This window comes from Esox lucius, chromosome 13 (genome assembly GCF_011004845.1).
Source record: "Esox lucius isolate fEsoLuc1 chromosome 13, fEsoLuc1.pri, whole genome shotgun sequence".
Lineage (NCBI taxonomy): Eukaryota > Metazoa > Chordata > Actinopteri > Esociformes > Esocidae > Esox > Esox lucius.
In genome coordinates this window covers 3,825,350-3,837,090 of record NC_047581.1, presented here as the reverse complement: position 1 = coordinate 3,837,090, position 11,741 = coordinate 3,825,350, and the positions used below count along the sequence as shown (strand labels likewise).

Sequence of the window (11,741 nt, the reverse complement as noted above, 5' to 3'; positions counted from 1 at the left end):
CCTTCACATCCCACTATTGTCACGACCATAGTAACAACTCGGATTGCTAAAGGGCTCGATTTCTATACCCGTCGTCGCTGCACTTTGAGACGCAATCAAACGCTGAATAGTAGTGGGAGACATTCATCGGATCATTGGCATGGCTTAACAGAAACCAAGAATGCAATGCTAAAGTTGCCACTGTGGAAAGCCTAATAATAGCAACAGTCAGGTTGAACGCTGGCACGCATATTGGAACACTCTCCTGCGGAGAATACTACGAAGCGTGGTAACTGGCTTATTGAGGTAACTTCAGGAGTAACTTGGTGATGTCGGCTGCAAGTTCCCGATTAACCCGTACTACGTTTTACCCGGGGTGTGCTGCCATGGCAATTTACGCTGCATCTCTACACTTCACGGAGCAGGATATATTAATGATTAACCCGAAGTTACCCAACGTAAGCACCGCCCACAAAAAGGCCAGTACATTTGAAAGACGCAATCGAGAATGGCGCATGGATTGTGAGAGGCTCACTTCGCTGGGCGAGGGTGTTTAAAGACTGTGTAACTTTTAGTTTACCCCGAAACAAATAAATATATTTATCGATTCTCATCTGATATAAATATACTTCTAGGGGCAGACGTACCTAATGCCACTCGCCGGAGTAATGCCCTCACTGTTGAACAGACAAATGTGCCTTGCTATGCGATATTTTGCCAGCGGACATTTCATGTATTCCATCGGTGATGCTGAACATCTTCGCAAGGTGGTACTTGCTCTCACTGCTTGATTCATTTGCTGTGTTCCCTGGCCATTTAAGTGTTCTAAAGATCAAATATGCTTTTTATGCTAACGCAAGTAATTCGCAAAAAATACTTGGTTTATTTTTAATATGTATAGGGTGTACGGAAGAGTACGGAAGAGGATTAGTGCCAAGCAATAATAAAAAAAATTAAACCATCTCGAGATTAAAGTCATTATAATGCGAGATTAAACTCGTTATATTTAAAAAAAAAAAAAAAAGTCGAAATACAATCTTGAGAATAAACTCATTAAGGTTAGGGAATGGAGCTTTTGAGTTGTATTGGTGGTGTTTTCTCAAGGGAGCAAATTGGCCGGATTTTTTCTTCTAAAAAGACCTTGCCGCTTGCAAATTCTCTTTAAAGTTCGTATGCTAATTATAATTCTGTCATAATTAGCTAAAGTTGATAGTATTTCTTTGTTACTGAAAGAAAGTCTATAATATAGCTTGAATAATTTATCCAACTCTGCCATGTCCTCTATCACTAGGCTATGCAATGCACACTGATCGAATGCGTTATTCTCTACATTTAATTTCGACTTTTATTCTCGATATTTAATGAGTTTATTCTCAAGATTGTATTTCGACTTTTTTCTCGAAACACAACGACTTTATTCTCGATATTTAATGAGTTTATTCTCAAGATTGTATTTCGACTTTTTTCTCGAAATATAACGAGTTTAATCTCGCATTAAAATGACTTTAATGTCGAGATGGTTTTATTTTTTTATTATTGCTTGGCACTAATCCTCTTCCGTAAGGGTGGGCCTAGGCTATATAAAGAACACATTGTTTTCCATAGGAATCCCGAGGGTGATTGGTGCAATTGACTGTACACATAATCCCACTTGAGTGCCCCTGGGAGAACATGAGGGGGATATGTGAATAGGAAGTCAAATCACAGCATTCATGTTGAGGTATTTGATCATTAAAATCATACAGGTCGCCCTACAACCTAGGTGCTTTATGGAGTAGCCTCTTTCTTAAATCAACAGTGACCAATGGGTCATTTTCAGAGATGTAGCCCATGTGTAAGCAATAATTTAATATTCTTAGTATATTAACTAGTATAGTTACTATTTAACTTGTCCTTACTTTATATCTCAATCAAACTACAAATAAAAGAAGAATCTGTAAGATCAAATAGAGAATATAGGACAAGAAAACTGCCCTTATGATTTTACTCTCTCTGTAATGTGCTGCCAACAAGCCTCACTGGCTTTGTTGGTCGCCACGCTGTTAGATTTAACCGTTAACATTGCTTAAAACTCCTCATATCTTGACATTATAAACATGCTTTCTTGTGGGGAAGAATATGGAGCGTGAGCAATTGTGCAAACTCAGCTTGCGTTGCCGAAAGCGCACCTTTTAGTCGAATGCGCACAAACTCCAGTAAGTTAACACACAGTCAACTAACAAACATCTTAATCACCGTCGTAGTACCGTTTAACACCACTTTAGGCAATTAGAGTTTGTGAACCCTGACATTCCTTGATAACCCAGAGTTAACTCAGAGTAGGTTGAATTCACTTCGTAGTTTTCCCTTCTGGCTTAAGTTTGACACAACAACAACAACCACCAGCAGCACCCATGTGGTATGTGGACATCATGAACGTACGGATGATGTTTGCCTTTTTCATAGAAAAATGGAGGTGGCTCGTTGGTTTAAGCGTGCTCTTCATGAATGCGGCGGGCCAGCTGGATGTCCTTGGGCATAATGGTCACCCTCTTAGCGTGGATGGCGCACAAGTTGGTGTCCTCGGACAGACTCACCAGGTAGGCCTCGCTAGCCTCTTGCAGGGCCATCACGGCCGAGCTCTGGAAGCGCAGGTCAGTTTTGAAGTCCTGGGTGATTTCTCTGATGAGGTGCTGGAAAGGCAGTTTGCAGATGAGCAACTCGGTTGACTTCTGGTACTGATGGATCTCCCTCAGGGCCACGGAGCCGGGCCTGTAGCGATGGGGTTTCTTCACCCCCCCCCCCCCCCCCTCCCCGTGGCCGGGGCACTCTTTCAAGCAGCCTTGGTGGTGAGCTGCTTCCTAGGGGCTTTGCCACCGGTGGATTTACGAGCGGTCTGCTTGGTTCTGGCCATGGCGCCTGCGAGTTTCCTTCTTTAGACAGTAGGAGTGTAGCCGTGAAAATCCCTAAGTTGCGTTTATAAAGCCGGCTGCGTTGTCTGCTGATTGGACACCATGTCATCAGTGCATCGATTGGGCCAGAGCGGAGGACCTCCTCCATCAGCCATTGGAAAGGCCTCTCTGTGCCGCCCTGAAATAGAAGTCCCTGGGTGTTTTTCCGGGCCGCACTTCTTTTGCATGAAATAATGGCCATGCGTCACAGTGGCCAAAAGTCAGGGGAGTGGGGTCCTGCGTAGGAGCTTCCTCCTCGTCCCCAGACTTCTCATCATCATCCCCGTTGGTGTCCAGCACGGCAGAGATGTCCACTTCCTCCTCAAAAAAGTTTGCCCTCTCCACACTTGTAGAGAGGGACAAAGCAGCGCAAGAGGAGCAAGCTGAGGGGTCGGTGAGACCCTCACGAGTGTGAGCTGGTCACAGGCAGGAAACACATGACCTCTGTGAATCCTGTTCCGGCGACAGGTCGGTACAACGGCATGTAGCGGCTAAACATTTCCAAAAGGACTAGTGGTATTGTGGCCAAAGTGCTCTTGTAGCACTCTAGTGGAATATTCGCTTGAGCACAGATAAGAGGGCCGATCAAGACAAAGGAGCTAGCCTGCTATACTAGATTGTTACACAATATGGTTCATTCATAGCCTCACGTGGGCATACACTGTTCTTGTTTATTGTGTGTGTTTGTGTCGATTTGTGTACAGGACAGTGCTGCTCCAACATTAGGCAATTGAGTGCAATCACAAATTTTACTTGACGGACATCAATACATACATACATACACACAGTATCTCACAAAAGTGAATACTTCACTGGTTACCACTGGAGTCCTCTTCCACTCCTCCATGACGACATCACAGAGCTGGTGGATGTTAGAGACCTTGCACTCCTCCACCTTCCATTTGAGGATGCCCCACAGATGTTCAATAGATTTTAGGTCTGGAGACATGCTTGGCCAGTCTATCACCTTTACCCTCAGCTTCTTTAGCAAGGCAGTGGTCGTCTTGGATGTGTGTTTGGGGTCGTTATCATGTTGGAATACTGCCCTGTGGCCCAGTCTCCAAAGGGAGGGGATCATGCTCTGCTTCAGTATGTCACAGTACATGTTGGCATTCATGGTTCCCTCAATGAACTGTAGCTCCCCAGTGCCGGCAGCACTCATGCAGCCCCAGACCATGACACTCCCACCACCATGCTTGACTGACACGTGTCTTTGTACTCCTCACCTGTTTGACGCCACACACGCTTGACACCATCTGAACCAAATAAGTTTATCTTGGTCTCATCAGACCCAAGGACATGGTTCCAGTAATCCAAACTGTTTGCAGGCTTTCTTGTGCATCCTCTTTAGAAGAGGCTTCCTTCTGGGATGACAGCCATGCAGACAAATTTGATGCAGTGTGCGGCGAATGGTCTGAGCACTGACAGGCTGACCCCCCACCCCTTCAACCTCTGCAGCAATGCTGGTAGCATTCATACATCTATTTACCGAAGACATCCTCTGAATATGACACTGAACATGTGCATTCAACTTCTTTGGTTGACCATGGCAAGACCTGTTCTGAGTGGAACCTATCCTGTTAAACCGCTGTATGGTCTTGGCCATCGTGCTGTAGCTCAGTTTCAGGGTCTTGTCAATCTTCATATAGCCTAGGCCATCTTTGTGTGGAGCAACAATTCTTTTTTTTTCAGATCCTCAGAGAGTTCTTTACCATGAGGTGCTATGTTGAACTTTTAGTGACCGGTATGAGGGAGTGTGAGAGTAAAAACACTTATCTTTAATGCTCCCCATTCACACCTGAGACCTTGTAACACTAATGAGTCACATGACACCGGGGAGGGAAAATGGATAATTGGGCCCTATTTGGACATTTTCTCTTAGGGGTATACTCACTTTTGTTGCATGCGGTTTAGACATTAATGGCTGTAGGTTGAGTTATTTTGAAGGGAAAGCAAATTTTCAGTTATACATGCTGTACACTCACTACTTTACATTACAGCAAAGTATGATTTCTTCAGTGTTGTCACATGAAAACATACAATCAAATATTTGCAAAAATGTGAGGGGTGTACTCACCTATGTGAGATACTGTACATGCTGGCGTGTATATGTCATAGGCGTTTTTGCAGAGAGAAATTAGTCTTGGGGTGCAAATGTCAAGTGGGAGTCACAGTAGGAAGTGTACTTGGCTTTGACTGCCTTCTCGGTCTTCTTGGGGAGAAGCACTGCTGGGATGTTGGGCAGGACACCGCCCTGAGCGATGGTCACACCGCCGAGCAGTTTGTTCAGCTCCTCGTCATTACGCACGGCCAACTGCAGGTGACGGGGGATGATGCGAGTCTTCTTGTTGTCGCGGGCTGCGTTGCCTGCCAACTCCAGGATCTCAGCAGCCAGGTGCTTGAGCACGGCGGCCAGGTAGACGGGTGCGCCATCGCCCACACGCTCAGCGTAATTGCCTTTTGCGCAGCAGCCTGTGCACACGTCCCACAGGGACCTGGAGCCCAGCACGGGATGAACGGGTCTTTACCTTTGCGCTGGCTTTGCCCCCGGTTTTGCTTTTACATATACATTTTATATCATGCGGAGAGAGACTATATCAAATATTACATTTTACTATCATAATTCAAAAGATCTAGCTAAAATAATAATTGCTTTCGCCTAATACATCCTAAAACAAGAATAACATGATGTCATATAAATACTACAATTTCACACACATTTCATAGATCAGCAAAACTCAAAGTTGCACATACATACACAGTTGCACATACATACACAAAACATTGCATGTCCATTCATTTGGGCTGTTACAAAACACTCTTTAAAAAAAAAAATGTTTTATGGTTTTCCTTCTTTTTAATTCTGTCACAATTTGTCTAAAGACAGTTTGTCTATTATTATTTGATTAATTACCATAATACATCTGGTTTTCCATAACTTACTATTTACTATGCACATAATTAACCAAAACAGTTCTCTTGTCTCTGGTGTTAATTTCTCTACAAAAATATCATATCTACAGTGGGGAGAACAAGTATTTGATACACTGCTGATTTTGCAGGTTTTCCTACTTACAAAGCATGAAGAGGTCTGTAATTTCTTTCATAGGTACACTTCAACTGTGAGAGACGGACTCTAAAACAAAAATCATACCATCACATTCAGGGAATTCACATGAACTTCCTGGATGTAAGTTTCCCATATCTAGGGTACCTCAGTTTTATACGAGAACAGTAGTGCCTATCTGGGTATCTAGGGTGTCTGCTGAAAGTTGAGGGGGCCCTGTATTTTACAATGGATACACCCCCTCCCTGAAAAACAGAAACAACTCCCAAGCCACGGTTATTACCATACTCTTTCAATATGCTGTAGTTTCTTATCTTATTTATTTTTTGGAGGGATAAGGAGAGCTTGGCTGGCTTTTGCATGCAACGGTTTAACTGACAGTCAGTACCGTTCAGTTGTGTTGGGAGGACAGTTATGGCTGAAATCATATTCGTCCATTTACATTGAATTGGTTTACTTTAAGGACAGAATGTTCTCTTGCTGCCTAATATATCCCACCCACTGATTGGTGCCATGATAACGAGATTATCAGTGTTATCTACTTATTGGTGGTCATAATGTTATGGCTGATCGGTGTATGCTATAAACTTACAATGCAATTTGAATGAATAAACAATAAATCCCTGTATGTATTTATTCAAAGTAAAGGGAAATATAGTCCCAGCTGAAGGCATTTTCATTTTAGTCATGGCACTGTCCCAAATTTTGAGGCGGTGATCTAGGAACAGAATGGTAATATTGTTCATGGTTAGCCGTTTTGCTAATGAGTGCCTGGAAGTTCAAACTCTTATTTGGAAAGGAAGTAGACCTACGTTTTGGCTTTAAAATTGACCAATGACAGGCATTTCACATTGAACCCCATCCTCTTTGCAGAAATGAATCATTAAACCTCTTAATGGTATTAGAAAAACGTTTTTGGAATGAAACGAATAACGAGAATACAGAAATGGATTGAAATGCATCAGGTTGGTGACAGATTTGTTAAAATCAGGAATTTAAACAATGAAACATCTCCAGAAAAACTTTTCTGCTAATTCATTTTTCGTTTCCACACAATAAACGAGAAACGATTTGACATTGGATTTAAGGACATAGCCGCTATAAACCAAACTGTTTTGGTTGTTATCTACATAAAAAAAATTATCGAATGAGGAATTATCCATTAGCACCTGGACCAAAAAACCTGTTTTCTGCAAATTCATTTTGGGTTTCGACACGATAGCAGGTGTTCAGGCCGGTCTGAGTATAACCTGTGGTGAACTCGTAGGACTGTTGTAGCAATATACACAATGTTGTAAAATGTAATTCGACTGTAATAAATGGGTAGCCCACTTGCATACATTTTTTAAATATCACACCAATAATATCAAAAAGGACATTGGAACCGGTTATCTATCCATGCGGTTATTCATATGTGGAAAAAAAGCCGTACTAAGCATTAGTTGTCAACATTGGTGAAATACCAGCATTTAATTTTTTGGGGATTGGCACATGGAGATACATCAAAAGTAAACTAGCCTTTGTGTTTGTGTAGTTGTTGATAAAAAAAATGTGCTGGAGTTAGAATGCTGCAACCAGTGTATGAACTCTGGTGTAGATTGGTTTAAAAAAAATCTAAATGCACAATCGCATGAACATTTTTTCAATTGAAGGTTAGGCTACTATTATGGGTAAATCCTGAGTAATTATCATTCACGATTGAATGCAATAACTTGTGTATTAGATGTATTAGTTGTACTAAGCCATTCAATTTAGAAAGGGATCATAATAAAATATCAAACATTTCCAGGAACAGTGCGAGTGGGTGATGAGAAAATTGATCAAGTCATATAAATACCTAATTGTGGTTTAATGTTTAGAGTACAACGGTCAAGGTTAGCGGAAACAGTGAGGATTGTGGATCTTGTAGGTGTGATTTGTTACGGCCTTGGCATCAACATAATCCAACGAGTGTATTATGTACCTGCCCCTATGGCTCTGTGGCACATAGATGGAAATCACAAGTTGGTATGGTGAGTACATTTACAATAGACTCTCAGGAAGTGGCTAGGTAGTGAACAAACATGAAAGGTAGTATTTCATGTAAAGTACCAACACAAACACAGTCACTTGTGGTTTTGTAGACATGGGCAGTGTTTCGCCTGATTTATTTTTCAAGTGGACAGGTAGCTCAAAGCTAAGCTCTAGTAAAAGCAACAATATTTATGGTGGTACATTTGGCCACTAGAGCAGGGCAGGAATTATCATATTTTTATCTGTGATTGTGAGTTTGTCTGAGGTGAAACTCCTAATTGGACTAACTTGGACTACTTAAGTATGTTTTAAATGCCATTTAACTGCAGTTCTAACTGTGTGTTATTGCACCATTTATCAGAGTGCTTACCATTGCCATTCAGATGTTCCTTCTGTAACTATACCAACTTAAGGCACCAATAAGAATATCACAATAACCAATATTAATAATATTCAAGCATTAGAAATCAGAATTAGGTTCGGCTCTTGAAATGTATTGGCTACGACCACCGTTTGAATAGCAAACGCTAAATCAAAACATTTATTTTACATTCCACATGGATTGGAAAAAAAACAACAATAACAAATTTCCCCCCAAAATAGTCAGTGAAAGAAAAAAAAAATATCAGTCCGGTCAATTAGTTCAATGTTCAACTCAGTTGAGTTTCAATTCAGTTCCTGTGTGGTTTGTTGAATAAAAGGCCTTGTTTTAAATCCCTACCCGGGCAGTGTGTGATAACGTTGGAGATCTCATAAATCTTATCTGTATGATGTATCCAAGCGTGTAGTCCACCAGCTTAGTGAGTTGATGGCCGCTGGTTACAGTCAAATTCCTGAATCACTGGATCACTGGCTCGCCGTAGAATCACTTTCTCAACAGTGGCAAAATATGCACAACAAAAAAACCAATCGGAGATTCTTAAACTCATCCAAAGAAAAAACAAAAGTGTAAATGGCAGTTTACAATAACTAAGGCTTCTTGCCACTCTTACAAGCTTATTTCAACATAAAAATATTTTCTCCTGTGTGTTAAGTGGTCTGCTTCAATATATTTATCTCACTGTCTTCATCTCACGATGCACTTGACGAGAGGGTAGAAGAGAAAAAGAAAAACGATCTCTCATCTTCTTTAGCTAACACAACCGAGTGGCTCAGCCAATAAACATGAAATAGCGCCATCTATGGGAATGGAGAATAACAGCAATTTATTTGGCTCTGTGCAGTTTATGTGGGCTACACTTCACTCACTCAAACATAGTTAATTTCTCAATTACACACATGTAACAATGAATGCTTGTTACCTATAGGCAGATTCAGTTTTCTTTCCTTTTTCATCTGAATTTGATTCAATAACATCTGTGAGAAAGGATATTATCCTGGATGTACAGTGTGTGTGAGAGATGTTTTTGGTGGGTATTATGTTACCTAACCGGGTTGGCCCATCCCGCCAAGGCAATGGCTGGAGAAACACTAATGTGTAAAACCATTGTTAATTTATTATAACAAACTGAAAAAGCGTTGAAGACCAAATTATCGACCAGGGTCGGCTGCTGGCTTAAGTGACATAAGTGGTCGCTTAGGGAGTCCCTGTCTGATAGGGCAGAGGAGGCACCAAATCTAATTTTGCCTAGGGCCCCCAAAAGGCTAGAAATTGCACTGTTATCGGCATACCCAGCAGCAAAAAAAAAAAAAAACTATATTTCCCACAATTTTGAATGAATATGGAACTGAAGGGGTGTTTGTAATAGATTCAGTGTCCTGTGTTTTCCTATTACCTGTCTATTTGAGTATTCCTATGTTTTACTAAATGTAAAATACAATCTCTAATGTCCAATTTGCGATTTTGGCCCTATTTGGATATATCCTTGATCAAGTCTGCAGGCACCTGACCTACCACAAGAAGTTGCTAGAGAGCGATTTGAAAAGGCAACTCTGTTTGTTGTCAACGCTAGACAATGCAGAACCAATCTGCACTCGCTAAGCTGGAGCCCAATGTCAGAATGCCACAAACAGGATTCAATGTCTATGTTGCAGTAGAGTCATTAAACAATGTCTACGTTGTAGTAGAGGCACTATATTCCTGTTACAGTAAGAAAATAGTGTTTTAATATAATTAATTGTTTTAATTGAATACTTTTTAAATACTGAAGTAACCATGGTCCACACCAATGCTATGACAACTTTAATTATTTCTAGCCAACTGCTTGATTGGAAACATTTATGTAATATGAAAATTTTGAAATGCACACTTGAAGTATATTATAACTACATATAGCCTCATGAAGTTTTACATTTATAAAATACTACATTGTATGTCTCCTATTGCGGCATTCACATGGTTAAATACATAAGGATTAGTTAGTATTATATAACTTGGATTTCCTTTATTTAGAATTTTTAGGGTTGTTTGTGTATACGTATACTATAGTGAATCTAAATTTAATCAAACATTTTTTATTTTTTCCTCAACCATACCAAAGAAGTTTCATTACGGGACAAAGTGTTCACAACCAAAGGATAGAAAGATTGTGGCAAGATGTTTTGTGCGTTGTTACAAAAAACTATAATTCAGCCCTTCAACATCTCATGAGTGTTGGTGCTTTGGATCCTGATGATGATGTCCACCTGGCCTGTCTGCGTTTTGTTATGATATCAAGAACCGACATGCATCTTCATCTGTTCAGAAGAGCATGGGATCTGCATTCCTTATGTACACAGCGTGGGAGATCACCACAACAACTGTGGATTGAAAGACAGATTGTTGGCTGTAATTTAATTTGCAAACCTCGGGTATGTTATTCATCATTGTCTTCCATACCACACACATACATTTAAACACATTGTTTGTAGGCATTATGCAACAGCCTCTTTTTGATGTTGCTTCCATCTGTTGCGTTATGATCACTAGAATAAAATGGAAAGTATGGTGTATGTAGCCTGGGGTGGTCCGAGGGTCACAGGTTTTAATACAGCCTAATGCACTAACAGTTTTTTTCTAGAATTTTTCGCAATGTATTTAAGAATACTCTACAGCAATCATTTTAATTATAATATTTTCCTAAAAGGAAAACCCTGAAGACTACGTCATCGACTGTGATGAACCAATGCCAGAGGAGCCAGAAGGAACAGTTTAAGTTCCAGAGACTCCGCAGGGACTACAAAACACTGTGATACATTTTTTGCAGCAGCGCATAGACCCGCTCAGGATGAGAACATGCTTTGGCTTGGATATTTTTGCAGAAGCCTTGAGACTAGCCCTTGAAATAGTGTAAATTCAAGTAGCATTGCTTTTGGAAAGAATATACAGTACCAGTCAAAAGTCTGGACAAACCTTTAACTATTTGTGGTTTCTTTCTTTTTCTTTTTTCAACATGGCAGTATAATAGTTAATGCATCAAAACTATGAAAAAATACAACAAACAAAAATTGTAATCAATCAAGACTGGTGGGAAACTGTCCTTTGGTCTAATGTGTAAAAAAAAAATGTTGGTTCTATTCATCGTGTCAAATGCTAAGCATAGAGGGAGCTCCTTCAAGTATTTGTGAAAAGCATTCCAGGTGACTCCTGAAGCTGGTTGAGAGATTACCAAGAGTTTGCAAAGTAGTCATCAAGGCAAAAGGTAGCTTATTTGAGAAAATAACTATAATATATATTCTTATTTTAGCAGACGAGTCAGTTAAGAACAGATTAGTTACAATAAGGCCTGGCAGGAGGCCTCCTGAAGAGAATGGCTATCAGGATTAAATGAAAA

The 11,741-nt window shown here is 40.6% G+C and overlaps 2 pseudogenes; both read right to left on the bottom strand.

The window, feature by feature from the left end:
• Positions 1-2,447: 2,447 nt before the first annotated feature.
• Positions 2,448-2,951, bottom strand: LOC105030199 (annotated as a pseudogene).
• A 66-nt stretch (positions 2,952-3,017) lies between these two features.
• LOC114840727 lies at positions 3,018-6,414 on the bottom strand (annotated as a pseudogene).
• Positions 6,415-11,741: the final 5,327 nt, after the last annotated feature.